The sequence below is a fragment of the Macrobrachium rosenbergii genome, chromosome 50 (assembly GCF_040412425.1).
Source record: "Macrobrachium rosenbergii isolate ZJJX-2024 chromosome 50, ASM4041242v1, whole genome shotgun sequence".
NCBI lineage: Eukaryota > Metazoa > Arthropoda > Malacostraca > Decapoda > Palaemonidae > Macrobrachium > Macrobrachium rosenbergii.
This window is the reverse complement of record NC_089790.1, coordinates 4,097,542-4,116,086: the sequence shown is the minus strand read 5'-3', so window position 1 is coordinate 4,116,086 and position 18,545 is coordinate 4,097,542. Positions and strand designations below refer to the sequence as shown.

Below are 18,545 nucleotides of genomic sequence, written 5' to 3'. Positions count from 1 at the left end.
CCGCTTTATATGCGGTGGATTCAGGTAAGAAAACGCTAGTTGCTCAATCAGTCATTCGAAAGACCTTTCTCCAAAGCGTTCAACAACTAGTATTATTTCTCGAAGACTCCTTTAGAATAATTCCTCTGGATTTCACAGACCTCATATCCGACGAGCTACGAAGTTGCGTCATGTTTAGTATAAAAAATAAAACCTTGGGATTATATTTCTTCTCGTATTAACTCGTAACATAAACGTGGCTGAAGAGAGTATCTTTGCGGCAGTATATTAATGATTAAGCTGTAAGATAACAATAGCACAGTATGAGTACAGTATTGATTTTGACCATATACCGGGAAAATGTGTCAATGTCGTATTCATTACTGGAGCCTTTTGCTACTGGAGATGAGGGTAGCATTAATCCCACGCGAAAGATCGCATGATATAAACTGGATGTGTGTGATAGGCGTGTTGATGTTAAACACACACATAATATATATATATATATATATATATATATATATATATATACATATATATATATATATATATATATATATATATATATATATATATATATATATATATATATATATATACTACTGTAAACAACATAATAATAAGATAAAAAATGCCCATAGAACACTGTAAGAACGTTTCAACCATATATTTCGAGCACTTTCCTCTGTGCCTCAGTTCATACAGTGTTTTATGGGCCTTTTGATCTTCATATATGAGCTTTTCAGTCGAGAAACATGCCAAGTGCCATTTTTAAAATACAATAAATTAATTTAAAATTACTTTGGCCCAGGATGGCGCTTGGCATGTTTCTCCACTGAAAGGCTCATATATATATATATATGTGTGTGTGTGTGTGTGTGTGTGTGTGTGGTATAGGTATAGGTATAGTGTAATTGTAGATACAGGTATTTCCGACATGCCGAGAACAACAGAATTTTGTTCATATTTTGTAGCTTCAGATTCTTTCAGGTTGCATGAATATGAATATAAGAGAATTAAAATTGAGCTGCATGCATGGCTTGTTTTGAAGTAAAGGATGGAAAGGGAAATGAAATTTAACGAATGTAATTGAAAGGTAGGAAATAAAAATAAAAGACAGGAGATCGAATTCAATGATAGGAAATAGAAACAAAAGATGGGGAAATTTGAGGTAAAGGAGGCTTTTAAGGTAAGGTGAGGTCCATGAAACTGAAAGGTTTGGCTTAAAAGTCAACACAAACCACAGAAGTGGAGTTACATGGCCCTACCTACTTATTATTATTATTATTATTATTATTATTATTATTATTATTATTATTATTATTATTATTATTATTATTATTTGTCTATCACAGTCATCCTATTCGACTGGGTGGTTTTCATAGTGTGGGGTTCCGGGTTGCATCCTGCCTCCTTAGGAGTCCATCACTTTCCTCACTGTGTGTTGTTTCTAGTAGCACACTTTTCTGCATGAGTCCTGGAGCTACTTTGGCATCTAGTTTATTATTATTATTATTATTATTATTATTATTATTATTATTATTATTATTATTATTATTATTATTATTATTCAGAAGACAAACCTTATTCACATGGAGCAAGCCCACCAAAGGGGCCATTGACTTGAGATTAAGCTTCCAAAAATGTGGTGTTCATTCGAAAGAAGTAACAGAAAGTATTGGGAGATACAGAAAGAATAAAGGAACGAAAAATGACGGGGGGAACATACTCAAAAGAGCTGCCCAACTTAGAAGCAAAGGAAGGTCAAACAGAAGTCGATTTAGAGCGAATCACTAAATTAGAGGCAAATGAAAGAAAGAGAATTTATACCAGGCCTGGGTAATGTTTGCAGCCAGTGAAGACCAATGTTTGTGGAGCTCGTAGATCTGCTCTTTTGTGATTCAGCGAGGCTGGGAATGCAAAGGAGATCGGGAACCGAGGGAATTTGGTCTACTTGTGTGCACGAGAATGCTCTGTTTATCTTTTTTATTTTTAGCGTGGGCCTCCAGAAGACATTTTCCACTGTCAGATATCAGAAATGATTTGGGGAAGAGGCTTCTGCTGTTGATGAATATATCTTGTCGTGCATCTTAGCTTGTATTGATATAGTAACATAAGATATCAAGCATTCGTTTGTCATTTGTGTATATATCCATATTATAAGACTTAACACGCGCGTATATAAATATTTATATTATATATATAATTTATATTCCTTAATATTACAGTATATAGATTTATAAAACATATTTATGTATATATATATATTTACTTGTTTCTGTATATATATATATATATATATGGATAGTTATATATATATATATAAATATAAGGTGTGGATTCTGATAAATGTGGCTTTCTTCAATAGTGAATTAAATATAGTGAGTGGTTTTATAGGACTTAACAGCTCCCGTTTGGCGATAATCTATATCGCGTTTATATATATCTTTTTAAATATATAGATTTATGTCATATAAATTCTGATTTCCAAATGACCTCTTTCAATTGTTGAATTAATTGATGATAGCAGATTCCAGTTACATAAACAGTTTAAAGACCAACTCCGCCCCACTCAGTTAATGACATGCCCTGTATTTCAGTGATCATCATGAAAATTCCCGAACTCTCGATCTAACTTACTGATTTTTTGTCTTGGCGATGTCAGTGAAAATTTCCATCATGTCATTAATCAAACCCTACGAAAAAATCTTCTGTTTACTGCAGCTATAAGGCCGTTTTGTCCTATTGCACATTCAACCTTTCGCCTTGAAAGACTTTCTTGTCATTTCTTCATTGAAATATTTTATATATTTATATTTATATAGATTTATATATATATAAATTCTGTAATTGACTCTTCAGTAGTGAATTAAATATAGTGAGTACGTTATATATAGGACTTAACACGCGCATATATATATATTATATATATCTTTGATGTTTGTAGATTTAGTCATTAAATTCTGTAAATGACTCTTCAATTTGAATTAAATATCAGGATACGTTAATAAAATTTAAAGAGGAACTTCTCAGAACATCATCATGGTGTGTATTTTCCATTTTCAAGGCAGAAAAAATTTCCATTATGTTTAATCAAACCCTCTGAAAAAATCTTCTTCTGCGTTGTTTTTGATTCACATTCAACTTTGTTGAAAGACTTTCTTGTCATTTCTTCATTGAAATATTTACCTTTTCCCCTAAGGATTTTTAATGCCTGCGCCATGAGCGAGAGACATATTACCTGTGTCTTTGATGTTTGTAGCTCAGTCATTACTCCTCCATTTGTGTAATATCAGGATATTAAACGAATCTGTCGCACTCAGAACAAGGTGTGTATTTTCCACCTTCAAGGCAGAAAAATCCCGTTGCCCTCTGGAGTCTTCTGCGTTGTTTGATTCGTATTCTCTTTGTGAATTCATTGCGTAATGAGTACTCATTAAAATCAAAGGGTTATGAATAAGCCCTTTTATTTTTAATTAGTGCTGTATTAATATTACTACAGAATGCTAATATAACAAATATTGTACATGTACGTTTGTACGCTATGGATACATACCATTCATACATACATACATACATACATAAATATACATATATATATATATATAGATATATATATATATATACATACATATACACATAATACATATATATGTATATATGGATATTTATATATATATATATATATATATAAATAATATTATATGTATATTATGTATGTGCGTATATGTGTGAACGTGTGTATGTGTGTGACACCCACGCATATTTTTCCAGCAAGCCTAAACTGCGCCTCTCAGCTAAGGAAGAGCAGAAACGTACTGATACGCAACCCGGAGAAACTTTTCCGTTTGACCCTATTAGTGAATAGCCTGGAAATGAAGACATCAACATTTTTAGCTTTTTGTCGTTGTGATATATTAACACAGCTCCAACATCATGCTGAATGAGAGTAAATTGAACGAGGAGGGCGTCAGGGAAAGGTCTGTGTACGTGAAGAAAAGCTTTTGGCCGAAAAGTGTTGGGTTATGGACGGAGAATGGAATAGCTGTTGCTCACAGTTAATGAAGAGAAATGAAGACATGTTATACAATGTAAGTGAAGGATCATGTTATTATACAATGAAAGTGGAGGATCATGTTATACAATGAGAGTGGAGGATCATCTAAATAAACGCCAGAAAATCGTCCTGAATAACAGTACAGAAAGTCGTGGAATATAATTAATTGTTTAAAGTGATGTCAGAGTCAAAATACAAATTGAGAATGTATGAAATAACGAAGGAAAAAGGTAACTATAACACTGCTCAATAATTGTGGCACATGAAGACGATGCTGAGCCCAGCTTGCTTTATGAGACTGTTACATGAGCATTTAATTGATGAGAACGAGCCGCCGCTCTGATTAACGGTTTTGCGAGAAATGCATTTGATATTTTACATTGATTCTATTTCACATTGCTTGTAGCCGCGCGGGTTCTGAAAATGAAACGGCTGCGCATGCGTAACGGATCTTCTGTTAAATAGCTTTAGAAATAGCCACTGCCCTGAAGAGAAATGCTTTTAGAATCAACAGTGAGTAATTCGTAGAGAATTTTGAACAGGGAAAGGGATGAAGGTAAAGTTACGTGTTCATGTGCATTTAGAATAGACTAGTTATAACTGTGTCCCGTTTTTCCGCACCACCTTCGCGGTACACTAGCTGCAACCCCTTCTTTGCATTCCTTTCGTACTATACAACCCCTTTCATATTCTTTTACTTCCATCTTTCTTCCATCTTACCTTCCACCCTCTTCCAACAGTTGTTTCATAGTGCAACTGCTTTGAGGTTTTCCTCCTGTTACACCTTTGTAACCATTTACCGTCAATTTCCGTTTCAGCGCGGAATGACCTCGTAGGTCCCAGCGCTTGACGTTCGTCCTAAGTTATATTCTGTTCTTGTCTCCCGTATTGATACTGATATAATTGATAGCACTGTTCTTGTTGATGGCGATACTATCATCGTGTTAAAATGACTGTTTTCTACTGTCATTAGTTGGTGGTCCTGTGGATGAGACGAAAATGGGATTAGAAGGAGCGTGTCCTTGTCTGCAACTAAAACATTTTGTTGTTTGACATTTCAAAGTCAGTTGTCCTTGTTGTTATTGCATTTCAGCCTGCTGTGACTTTATCAAAGTGGCGGTCATAGCATATACTATTGAGGTCATCATCGAGTGATCTACTTTTCCTTCCAAGCATATTTCTGCTGATTTCCAATAAAGTGTGATTTTTAATTCGTATTTTATTTTGATTTTTATCGCTAATTGTCCATGTGATGTCATTAGCTTGATCGGATTGTTTTGTTAGCTTACTAGCCTCCTTTAATAAAAAAAAAGAAGAAGAAAAATGTATACGCATCTGTTGAGCGTGAATATAAAAGGCTATTGAATATCAATGCCATTCTGATCAGCCACTCTTTAGCTCTGCAAATCGTCACTCTGATTTGCTTTCCCGCTCTGATGAAGAAAAGAACCAGTTGCCAATCTGCCGTTTGCTATGATTCCAATTGAATGCTATATATTAACATGTCATTAACTGAAAATTCCGTGTTGCATATCATTCGATTATAATATAGTTGTCATTTACGGCTTTTTATTAATTTGAACAGCTCACTTGCTTTGTATCAATCTGTTCTTCATTCATTTTCCGAACTCGCTCGTCACTCTCCCATTTCATTTATTATTTTGTTATGTTTAATTTTTTGTTTTTGTTGGAGTCGTCCAGTTCCATATCTGACAATTCCGGCCAGCGTTCGGCACAAAGGAATTTTGTTTTCCACCTGTTTGTTCAGCCGCATCTCGTCCCTTGGTCCTGAACTAGATGTAATTTTTTTTTTTCGTCCTTTTTAACGCATGAGCGTGAAATTTCTCTCTCTCTCTCTCTCTCTCTCTCTCTCTCTCTCTCTCTCTCTCTCTCTCTCTCTGTCGTTGGTCCACTCCCCTCTTCAGCTACAAACTAAGTGGAATTTTATCTGAAGAGTCACAAACCCCTCTCTCTCTCTGTCCCTCCTCCTCCTCCTCCTCCTCCTCCTCCTCCTCCTCCTCCTCCTCCTCCTCCTCCTCCTCCAGTTATTCCTGGTTGACCGTTTGGTGACTTTGCTTAACGATGCTCTTGAGAGTGACTCTTGGAGAAGGATTTTAAGGTATCTGCCATTTTATCTGCATTGCGTTTAAGCGTAAAGAAAATCTTTCGGGTTTACTCCTTGTGTTTTCGGGTGTTTTTTTCGAGCTAAAATATAAGGTTCTTGGTTACCTCGCTAGCAATTATGGATACTTACGCGTCAGTCATTGTGTATACGATTTTTTTGCACATACATTTGTGAACACAGAGGGATTGTGCATGTGACGGTTTTACTCAAACGCACACCACAGATATACACATGCAAACACTAAGACATAAATTGTAATATATTTAGATATATACAGTATATTATGTGTGTATGTATACATAATATATACACATATACATACATATACTTACTGTATGTATATATATATATATATATATATATATATATATATATATATATATATATATATATATATATATATATATATATATATACACCTACCCGCGCAACAACTTCTCGCTGCTGGGAGAAAGGGCGTTGGGTCTGGTATGATACATGTACCATACGCTACCGGGGTCTAAGTGATGTCAGGCAGGGCAGCCGATCGAGACTACGGTCTACCCCAAAGCCAAATCAAAAGTCCTTCAAAAGAAGGCATCGTGCTTACCCCATACAGAAATGGGAAAAAAGCACGTTAAAAGAAGAAGAAGAAGAAGAGAAATAATATATATATATATATATATATATATATATATATATATATATATATATATATATATATATATATATATATATATATATATATATATATATATATATATATATATATGTATATATATAGTCAGATACGTCGTTCTTGTAAAATGCAGAGCATAATGAAAACGTTACATTTTAATTTCAAATGAAAATAACCCAAATATATAATTGGAATTCCAACTGAAAACTTAAAAGCAAAAATTAAAATATGAAAACTGTCTAGAACATGTAGGAATAAATCAGATGAAACAAATAAAATGAAAATTGGATAAAACAAATAAAACAAAAATGAGACAGCGATAAAATATCGTGCAGTTCACCATACTTATTATCGACGCTCGAGCGAAGGCGATGCAAAAAATGTACATCAATATTTTTTTGACACCAATTTGTGGCTGGGACGATGGCCTACTTGTCAGAAGTGCTCGCAAACAGTTGTAAGCAATTTTGACATTTGGTTTATCGGTCATAAGGGACGTTGCCACAATTGCGCTGATGCATACAAGTGGGAGGCAACTTCTGATCTGATGGTACTTTACTCTTGTACTTAAGAAGTGAGCGATGGTGTACTTTTTGGTATTTGTTTATATGGCTTTTTTTTTTTTTTTTATCTTAAGAGTAACGTAAAAAAAATGGGTGGTTTAGGGGAGTCTGTGTAAGTTCTTGACAGTAGATTTGCGGGGTATGTTTGTAACAGATACTCAAGATAAATTAAATGCATCCTGTATAATGAAGAAAGTGAAGACAAGAATTGCTTACATAAATAAGCAATATATATATATATTATATATATACATAATATATATATATATATTATATATATATATATATATATATATATATATATATATATATATATATATATATATATATATATATATACAATATATATATATTGTATATATATATATATATAATATATTATTTCATTAATATAAATGAAAAATAAAAGCTTGAAGATTACTGCCTGACTTACTTTTCAGTTTAAATGGAGTTGACATTTGTGACTGTCTCAAAAGCCAGAAATATGCCGCAGAATATCAATTAAAAGTACATCTTTTATATTTTCAAATGGCAGAATTATCTTAGAATACATCTTACATTGCAAATCAGTTGCAGGTGACAATTGTATCATCAGACGTCTCAAAGTCACTTGGACAAAATTTGTTATTTCTGAGAGCAATTGAAGGATCTTGTAGACGTAATTTGAAAGATCGTTTTTTGTTACGCCGTCTCTGATAGATAAGTTAAAATCAGACTTCCAAGAATGGGCTTGCACTGACGTCAGCATCAGTAGTGAAGTGTCTAAAGGAAGGATCATCTATTTACCTTTTTTTTATTTATTTTTTTATTTTTTTCCTGTGTAATTTCGATATTCGAGCAGATGACATCGCTACAAGTAATATCACTCAGCTCACATAAAAGGATATTGAAAGACTAGCTAATTATGCGAAAAATTAGTATCACTCAGCTCACATAAAAGGATATTGAAAGACTAGCTAATTATGCGAAAAATTAGAATTACAGGATCAGGTTTAGGAAACGCAACTGTTCATAACTTCAGAATCCAACCGCCCTCAAATCACCGCAGGTTATATAATTACATTTATAATCGTAACCAAGAAGAAAATGATGCGTTCAGAGTCGACTGTTTCCATAATTTAATGTTCCACGCAGATCCGTTGTCTTTAGTACTTGCCGTGCGATTTTTCTCAATTTAAGCAGTTGATCTTTCTTTACTTGAGGAACATATTCTGATCTTTATTTATTTGAGGAACAGAGAACATGAAAGGAAGGAGTCCAACGATGATTCTGCTGCATATTCCTGGAGTTATAGTAGATATAGTGAGCACCATTCCATCCATAAATATGGTTTCACCCCTTCCCTAATGTGTCTGAGGTAAAGTATACATTAAAATCAGATAATATTACCTGAATACAGAAATCTTCAGTAACCTACTGCTTGAGGATTCGAACCGCCGACTGGTGGAGCGCATGAGTAGCTCTCTATCGACTCAGCCACGGGGGACACAAAAGGGTTGACCCCTCACACCAATTGGGGTGACGATTAAATGCGTCTACTCGCTGCAGGAGTTCCTCATTGGATGGGTCGATATCGTACTCGACTAGCACTCTCCTAGGCCCGCGTTCGACTCTCCGGCCGACCAGTGAAGAATTAGAGGAATTTATTTCTGGTGATTGAAATTCATTTCTGGGTATAATGTGGTTCGGATCCCACAATAAGCTGTAGGTCCTGTTGTTATGTAACCAGTTGGTTCTTAGCCACGTAAAATAAGTCTGATCCTTCGGGCCAGCCATAGGAGAGCTGTTAATCAGCTCAGTGGTCTGGTTAAACTAAGGTATACTTAACTTACTCACTGCAGGGGTTGCAGGGAGGTTGGAGCCATGGAGCTATAGCTAGGAGCAAGGCCAAGAGAGACAAGGTTTGCTCACTTCCCCCACAAAATCCCCCATGTAGGCGGAGCTTCGTCTACCTCTTTATTGCGTCAGCAGGTGAGTTGCCGTAATGAGTGGGTACCTCTAAGATACGTCATCGCCTACTTAGTTAGCCCAGGTGGGAGGCGACTCTACCCAATTGGTTAGGAGTGCAGTGGTACCCACACTGATTCCAGGCATATGTAGTTGTATACATGGTTCCCTTCTTTTTATGCCTCCGTGGCTAACTAGATGTTAACATTATGTGGAAGAGAAATTACCTGTTTGTAATACAGATACCTGTAATTTAATAGAAACGGCACTTTCTTAAATTCTCAGCTTCTTCATACATTCTGAATAAGCATTCCGCTGAAAGCCATTTATCTTATACAGAAAACAAGTCAAGAAGCTCCTCCTATATTTGTTGGATTCGAATCCACTACGCTGCAAAGAATAATTGAATTCCTCTTTTGCCTACAAATACCTAGCAGACATTTAAAAGGCGATTTTTATATTGTAGGCCCACATCTTACTTTTTGTAAAAGGCAGAAACACTAAGTAAAATATCCACTACAGCCTCTTCGCATGCAAAATATGTGAGGAATAAGGACATGGCTCTTCTTGCTCGTGAGAGGATGATACTAAAGATTACGCCATGACTACGTGTGTGTCTTTGCTTGCACGCGCGCACACACACACATATTTATATACACATAAACATACACACATACATTTGTATAATCAAATAACAAGCTTACATTCATGCTAACGCATTAGTCCGCGAATATGTGTATGTATGTATGTATGTAAGTATGTATGTATGTATGGGTGCATGCACAAACACTTGCCTCCAATATTGCTTTACCATTCGAAAAAGCTTTATATAATTATTTCACTGTAACAAATTTATAAAACCAGGCGTAAGAGCCTGGTAATTCGCCAGCAACAAATTATTGAAAGATAATCTCCCAATTATGTCAGACGAATTAGATTTAATCCCGGTGATTTGTCATAAACCCCTGCAGCGATTTGTTGGCATTAATCCTGACTTCTCATTAAAGTGAAAGAGGAAATCCCACTACCTCTAAAACAGAAGCCAGAAAAAAATAGCAGGAATCCTTAAATTAAAAGAGGAAATTCCTCCACCTCTAAAATAGTAGCCAGAAAAAAAAAACAGGAATCCTTAAATCAAAAGAGGAAATCCCACTACATCTAAAACAGTAGTCAGGAAAAAAGACAGGAATCCTTAAATTAAAAGAGGAAATCCCTCTACAACTAGAACAATAGCCAGGAAGGAAAGCCGAAATCCTTAAATTAAAAGAGGAAATCCCTCTACAACTAGAACAATAGCCAGGAAAAAATGCAGAATCCTTAAATTAAAAGAGGAAATCCCTCTACAACTAGAACAATAGCCAGGAAGAAAAGCCGAAATCCTTAAATTAAAAGAGGAAATCTCTCTACATCGAAAACAGCGGTCAGGAAAAAATGCAGGAATCCTTAAATTAAAAGAGGAAATATCTCTACATCTACAACAATAACCAGGAAAAAAAGCAGGAATTTAAATTAAAAGAGGAAATCCTTATACCTCTAAAACAATAGCCTGAAAAAAGCAGGGATCCGTAAATCAAAAGAGGAAATCCCTCTCTCTCTCTCAAACATAAGCCAGAGAAAAAGCAGGAATCCTGATATTAAAAGAGGAAATCCCTCTACCTCTAAAACAATAGCCAGAAAATAAGCAGGAATCCTTAAAAGAGGAAATCCCTTTGCTTCTAAAATAATAGCCAGGAAAAAAGTAGGAATTCTCAAACTAAAAGAGGAAATCCTTATACCTCTAACACAATAGCCAGGAAAAAAAGCAGGAATCCTTAAATTAAAAGAGAAAATCCCTCTACTTCTGAAATAATAGCCAAAAAAATCAGGAAAACTAAAAGAGTCAGTCCCTGTACCTCTAACACAATAGCAAGAAAAAAAGTCAGCAGTCCTTGGGAAAAAGAAATATCTATTATTTTCCTCCTATTCAACCTAATTTCGCCTGCATCTGAGGAATATCGCAGCTTGGGTCTGCAAAACTGATCAGGGGGGATGGCAAAAGCAATTGGACTGATCCAGAATGCAGCAACTGTTATGAAATTCTTTTTCCAGAGAAGATGAAGTGTTTGGTGTCGTCAACAAAAAAACAGGAGAGAATATTCGGAGTTCCGAGACTTGCCTTGAAATGTGGGAACTTTATAGGATCATCATAATACGTTAGGGATTTCTTACCTAGTCATAAACACCGGGTTTGATAAGACAGAAAATACAGCATAATTAAGATTATTCATAGTTCGGAGACTTATTTCTTAATTGGAAAAGCTTCGACGATAAAGTCTCTGTTGTTTAGGCTTGAAATGAAGATGCAGAGGCATTATTACAAGCTAGAATATTAGAATATATATATATATATATATACATACATATATATATATATATGTATATATATATATATATATATATATATATATATATATATATATATATATATATATATATGTTTATGTATGTGTATGTATGTAAATATCCCCCTCTATTCACATTTCATTGACCTCTCGGGCAAGTCATTGTGATTTCCAAAGATCTTTGACATACATCAGCCTCTTCCTGAATTCATTATGATACTTCTTTGATGCCTCTTGTGTTGATGCAAAGTTGGATAATATCGTGATGGCGACTGTAAGAGGATAATGGTTCGGAAAGAGAAAATGGTAATTTAATTTAATGGAAGGTAAGGTCTAAAGGGAATTTAATGTATCTAGTGTACAGGAAAATGGAAAAAAAAAATATCTAAAACCTACTTCAGATGGGGTCAAGAAGGTCAGGCGTCAAAGATTATTTATAAAAAAGTTACTGGACATTTCTTTGATGAAATCTGTTTCTCTTATAAATATAAAAGCGATAGAGCGTTCGATTTTGTACAAAGTGGGCCAGCAGTGTTTCCTTAGCATCTCAATATTTCTTTAGGTAAATAGATATACGAATTCTGGGAAAGAAATGGAGATAGAGGTATAAATTTGATCTGACAGGAAAGTTTTTGTGTGTTGAATTTGGAAGTAAAAAATTTGGATGCATGAAGAAGCTGTTGAACCACTCACCTGTTTAGAAGTTAAGTTTGAATGCTGCATGCAAATGAGATATAATAAAAAGTTAGAGACTGAGATGAATAGTTTGCGAAATAGAGTAAGATGAATAGAAAGAGTGGCAGATATGTAGAAAAAAATGTGGCAGATATATGGAAAAATTACTAGCATAGTATGTTGTGAGGTGGTTGGTGACAAGAGAGGAATAAAGAATGAATGCGTGGTAATTTGTGTAAGCATTTTAAACTTAGTAAGGTAATAGGAGAGAAGAACCAAGAAATTGCATAGTATAAAGCAATCGGATTTACTTTAATCTCTTACACTTAAATAGGCAATTTAAGACTTGTTTTTTTTTTTTTCTTGATATTGGAGTCCTCGCACTGACGTGTATATATAAAAAATACCCATTTCTTTTGCTGTTCATTCCAAAGCGTACCTTTTCTCCGTCTTAACCTAGAGATTTTTTTTTATATTCCTCAGTAATACCACTTACTTACTGTGCATAGCGCCGAGATTACATTTATGTCTTTGCATTTCATATCATTGCGAAAGGAATGATTACTAAGGCATACACGGGAGTAAATGCTTGAATATATTGTTGTCAGTATAGAACGCGATGAAAAAGATAAATTACCTATTTCCTTTTTATGAAGATGATTGATTAACGTTTAATATGATAACATAGGCCGCTGTTTAAAATAGGCTACTTCTTTGGTGATGCACTGAAAAAAAATCATATCTTTTGGTGAGCATTTCATGATATTTTCAAAACTGAGAGAGAAAATGTAGGTAAGTGGCTGTTAAAACTGACTTTGAACTAAATTATCTCATGGCACAAGTCATGAAAGGATACTTTGGTTTTTCAAATAATTATCTCCTTGGAGACTTTGGTTTTTCATATAATTATCTCCTTGGAGACTTTGGTTTTTCATATAATTATCTCCTTGGAGACTTTGGTTTTTCAAATAATTATCTCCTTGGACTTTGAAATAATTATCTTTGGTTTTTTTTCAAATAATTATCTCCTTGGAGACTTTGGTTTTTCATATAATTATCTCCTTGGTTTTTCATATAATTATCTTTTTGGTTTTTCATATAATTATCTCCCTTGGAGACTTTGGTTTTTCATATAATTATCTCCTTGGAGACTTTGGTTTTTCATATAATTATCTCCTTGGAGACTCTGGTTTTTCATATAATTACCTTCTTGTTTTATCATTCCCGGTTAGTCTGTTTTGAATTTGAAGTTTTGAAATGTTTCTTCTGTAATCTTTGAGTTTCTGAAGTTCTGAAGTTTAAAGGCTGAACAAAGAGAAAGCCAAAGAGACCACTTGTACAACCCTCGTAGTGGGTAGTGCCCCCAGTGCACCTCACGGGGCGCACTGTAGGCATTACCAAAGGTTCTTTGCAGCGTCCCTGCAGGCCCCTAGCTGCAACTCCTTGCCTTTTATTGTACCTCCATTCATACTATCTTCCATCTTCCTATCCACCTAACAGCTGATTCATAGTGCAGCTGCGAGGTTTTCCTCCTGTTACACCTTTCAACCCTACCTACTCTCAATTTCTTGTCCACCACTGAATGACCACATAGGTCAGAAAGCAGCGTTGGGTACAAGAATTCAGAAAGCAGAGTCGGGACCTCGGGGTCATGCATTTCAGCCCTAGCCAGCCAGAATACCCGTCATTCATGAATGGCTGTGATTGATCTTGTCTGAAGCACTTGTATACAAGGACGCTGTTTCATTCTGTCTCGGATGTCGTACAGTCAGGGGAAGGGTGTCGTTCAGTCAAACCTAATATTTAATAGTCGTTCCTCACATCAGAACACTTGCAAATACAACTACTTATGATTTGTTTTTGTCGAAAGGTTAATAAAACACTGGATGAAAGATAAGAAGTTAACATATGACACTGATGTTTGTGATCATCACAAGATCTGCTTCATGAGGCTTGTTTAGTCGTTTGGTTAATTCGCCGTAAATCGATGCAGTTACTCGGCAATTAAAATGGAGAGCCATCATGCAATTTGACGCCTAGAATATGGTTACCTTGATTAAGGAGATTATCTTTCAAATTCTAAAAACAATGCCTTATAAAAATTATACATATTTCAGAGCTAAGAACAAATATACCTTTACCGAAATTAAAAAATTATATAGGGTTTCATCAACTCCCAACAGAACAAATCAATCACGAAAGTCAATTAAGTAAGCGAAACCCGTTGCGTCATCCCAGATCGAAAACAGCTGAGGTCATCTCACTGTAAAATCATGGCATCGATGGGACATTACAAAATGAAGTCTTATCCATTACTCCTTAATTAACGCTTCAGATCATTTACCGCTCGCTAGCCGCCGGATGACAACCGAGGAATTAAAATAAATAATTATTCTTGATGCCCCAGTAAATACTGATGAAGTTGCAGTGGTCATTTGACTGTGAATATAGATGGATTGTCAGGAAGGAATGGCAAGAATTTAATAGCCCCTACTCGCTCGGGTAGACAGTGAAAAGAAATGTTTAATTGCTGGTTGGCAAGGACGGTGCTTGAGGAAGGGTTCTCCCCCTTATTTTATTTATTTATTTACTCATATTTATTTGTTTGTTTAACTTTTGGTCATTTATTTATTTAGAGTTTGGTGATTTCGCTTGTTTTTCGGAGGTAGCTTTGCTTGCAGGAAGAGCAGAATTTCCAGTTGTTGAATTGGTAGTAGGTTTTGCTCTAATTCAGTTTGTTATTTTCATTTATTTATTTATATATTTCTTTATTTATCTGTTTATTTATTTATCTATTTATTTATTTGATTGATTATTTATTTTTTCTTCCTGTAGAATGAATAGATACACAAGAGTAAAACGATATATTTCAAGAGCCTGGTAATTTTTGCCATTAAAAATTAACATAGAAAATACTAAAGAAAATAAGACGCATTATTTTCGTATTAAATTATTATTATTATTATTATTATTATTATTCAAACCAACCAAAAACAAGTTACTACTGAACAGCATTCCCTAAAAAATGTAAAAATAGAGATATAGAGATCAATACGCTCATCGACCTATATATGTTCCTTTAGCGTAAAAAAAAAAAAGTGCGAGTAATTAAACCGATGAAATCATCATAACTTTAAACGGGCAACTTACCTCATATTCCTGAAAAGAAGGACGCTCTTGCGCGCCAGTTCTGCGTGTCTCGTCGCTCTCAGTGCGAAAATGGTTTCACTGAATATTTTTATCTCTTTTGTTTTATCCTCAGAGAGTAATTTCTTGATTAATGTGCTGGGTTTTCCAGCGTTTAAATTTTCACTTCAGTTTTATGCAATTCATTTGCAAATCAGATTTGTAATCCGTTCGACACATGGTTCGGAATAATTGTAATCACTTTCTGCAATTTCAGCGAGACGCGTCATGATTAAGAGTTTGTTCACAACCAGAACGACTTCGTCGACATGTCGAGAGAGATAAGTGGGAGAGAAAGGGAGAGAGAGAGATTGTGAGAGAAAGAGAGAATTCTCGGAAGTGATCTTTCACAGGGCCATGAAACCCTTCAGATATTCTTTCATTGGAGGCTTCGGCCCAAGTTCTTTAGCATGCAACGCTCGCTCCGTCTGCTGCCCGATCCGGCAGCGCAGTGTGAGGTTTCCCCATCCACCTCCTACTTACTCTTGCTGTTCAGCCTCCTCTCCCTCCCCCACTCGCCAAAGTCTCCCTCCGGGGAGGGTGAGGGGAGTGAGACCACTCCCAACGAACCCATCCCAGCCACCACCAGCAGCTACAGAGACCTGCCTCCTCCCTCTCCTACCCCACCTCCTCCTCCTCCTCCTCCTTCCCCCTCCCCCAAGTGGGGGTGGGTGAAACAAGGTGAGGGTACTGTTGGTTAGGCGGGTGATGGATGCATGCTGTGTCAAACAGCATCGATTTGTTCACGCCACAAGTGGGTTAATCGTGGGATGATCGGAGGGGAATGATCACTGTGACAAATAGTAATCGTCAAACTTCTTTTTAATATGTCAAAATCCACTTGTCAGTTGTTGTCATTATGAGGGTTCAAGAAGTGACAGGCCCGGGAGGTTGTGTTTTGGGGCAGCATTTGGACCGCGTTCAAACTTGGTGTCACTGAATTTGAATTTGTAAAATATTAACACCGAAATGGAGATCCTAAATTCCCATGAATTCCACAACTTTGACGAGATTCGCATTTTATGGATAAGAAAAAATAAAAAATAAATAATCCGGAGCAACATACTCCCGTCAAAGCTTCTTGTAGCAGCTGTTGTCAACCTGTATTGAAAAACGAAGAGAAATCCTTAGAAATACTAACGGAAGATTTTTCAAGAGAACGTTTACTAAAAAGGTATGCTATGTTATTCAGCACTAAACGATAACGGGCAAAAATTATGTGCGAAAAATGAGAAGGGTCTTTGCGGAAATCATATGTGCAAATAACTACTAATTATTTGTTTTACAACCTTGTTACTTTACAGCTTTATCAAGTTTGAAGTTTTATCACCCCAAAAATATTACGGACATACAAGTGCGGTATCATATAAAGCCTCTCTCTCTCTCTCTCTCTCTCTCTCTCTCTCTCTCTCTCTCTCTCTCTCTCTCTCTCTCTCTCTCTCTCTAGTATATTGAATTTACTTGCTATTTTGTATATATAACATTTTTTTTCCTCAGACTAATGGAATAAGTATTATGACGAATTAAAAAAAAAAAATTTTTTGGGAATCGTATGTGTTATCATATACTGAATTTCCTGCCCGACTGGAAGAGTGCAAAGATAAATAAATTGAATAAATATATCATCAGCAGGAATTCGTAGCACTGATGAAGTAACCTCGCAAAATTAATACTTCAAATGATGTTGAATATCGTAGATCTTGGCTCCCCGAAAATGAAAGTTTGACATCCTGAAATAGAAGACAGATACTTTAAGTTTTATTTACAATTCCTGTTTGCTTTGGATTCCACAAGCAATGTGGTGGATCCGGGGATCGAGGTCAAGGTCATTCCTGGAGGTCCAAGGCCAAAAAGGACTTAAATTTGACCATGATTATTTTACTGTTCCAGCTTAGAGAGACGTAAAGTTCGAAGGTCGCATAAAAATGTTTAACCTAGGGTCAGTTAAGAATGTCTAACCTTAATTCCCCATTACATCAGGCCACTGTCATCCATGTCCAACCTGGGGAAGACATAGGTTCGAATCCTGGTCAAGGTAGGAGGATTTATCATGAAATAGTTCCCTCTGGGTGCGTATAAGCACCTGGGGAGCTCAGTTAAGCTCCCTTGTACGGGGCGACCCAATTACTGAAATAATGGAGGGCATAGGAGACGTGGACATCGAGCTGGGCACTTACTGGCGCCGTTAAAGCAGTGCCCGAAGTCGGTGGCTTCAACATTCTCCTTCTGGATTTGAATGGAAGGGCTTGGATCAATTTTATATCCCTTTTTAATGATACAATTCGTGGTTCTGGCGACGAGAACATTCGTGAAGAGGACCCACTGTCGAGCAGGGAGGATATGGTGCCCATGGATTTGCAGGCGTAAAAGGAGTCATTTGTAATTTGTGTGACTATATATATATATATATATATATATATATATATATATATATATATATATATATATATATATATATATATATATATATTATATATATATATATATATATAATATATATATTTATATATATATATATATATATATATATATATATATATATACACATATGTATTTATATGTATGTATACATATGTATATGTATGTACAGTATATACAGTATGTATACTGGTGCGTACGTACGTGTTCCCTCTCCCTTATTTTTCAGGAAGACGACTGAACATCTCGGAAAATCATTCATTAATCAATTTTTCATTAACAGGTAAACTTCCAAACTGTTCCCATGGTGACAGCGTTCACCATTCAATTTGCCCATTTCGCGAATTCTAATATACCTCATTACCCATTTTCGTTTATGAATTTGATTTTTTCAGTTGCTGACATTTCATTTGAGGGAGAAGGAACAGAAATGGACGAGTATTATACACGAATGGAATAATTACCGCCCCGTGACCCGCGTTCCACTCGTATACGAACGCGTTCGGATCTGGTATAGCAGGTAGTCCTGTATGTTGGTTTAATTTGCTTACTGATC

The 18,545-nt window shown here is 35.5% G+C and overlaps 1 protein-coding gene across 1 annotated transcript in view; it reads right to left on the bottom strand.

Annotated features, from left to right (window-relative positions):
* LOC136832511 (growth hormone secretagogue receptor type 1-like) overlaps positions 1-16,026 on the bottom strand; it is a 134,719-nt gene extending 118,693 nt beyond the window's left edge. Inside the window, exon 1 of the mRNA XM_067093425.1 lies at positions 15,536-16,026. The gene's annotated coding sequence lies outside the window, so the exon portion shown is untranslated. The remainder of the gene's footprint in view (positions 1-15,535) is intronic.
* Between the last annotated feature and the right edge of the window lie 2,519 nt (positions 16,027-18,545).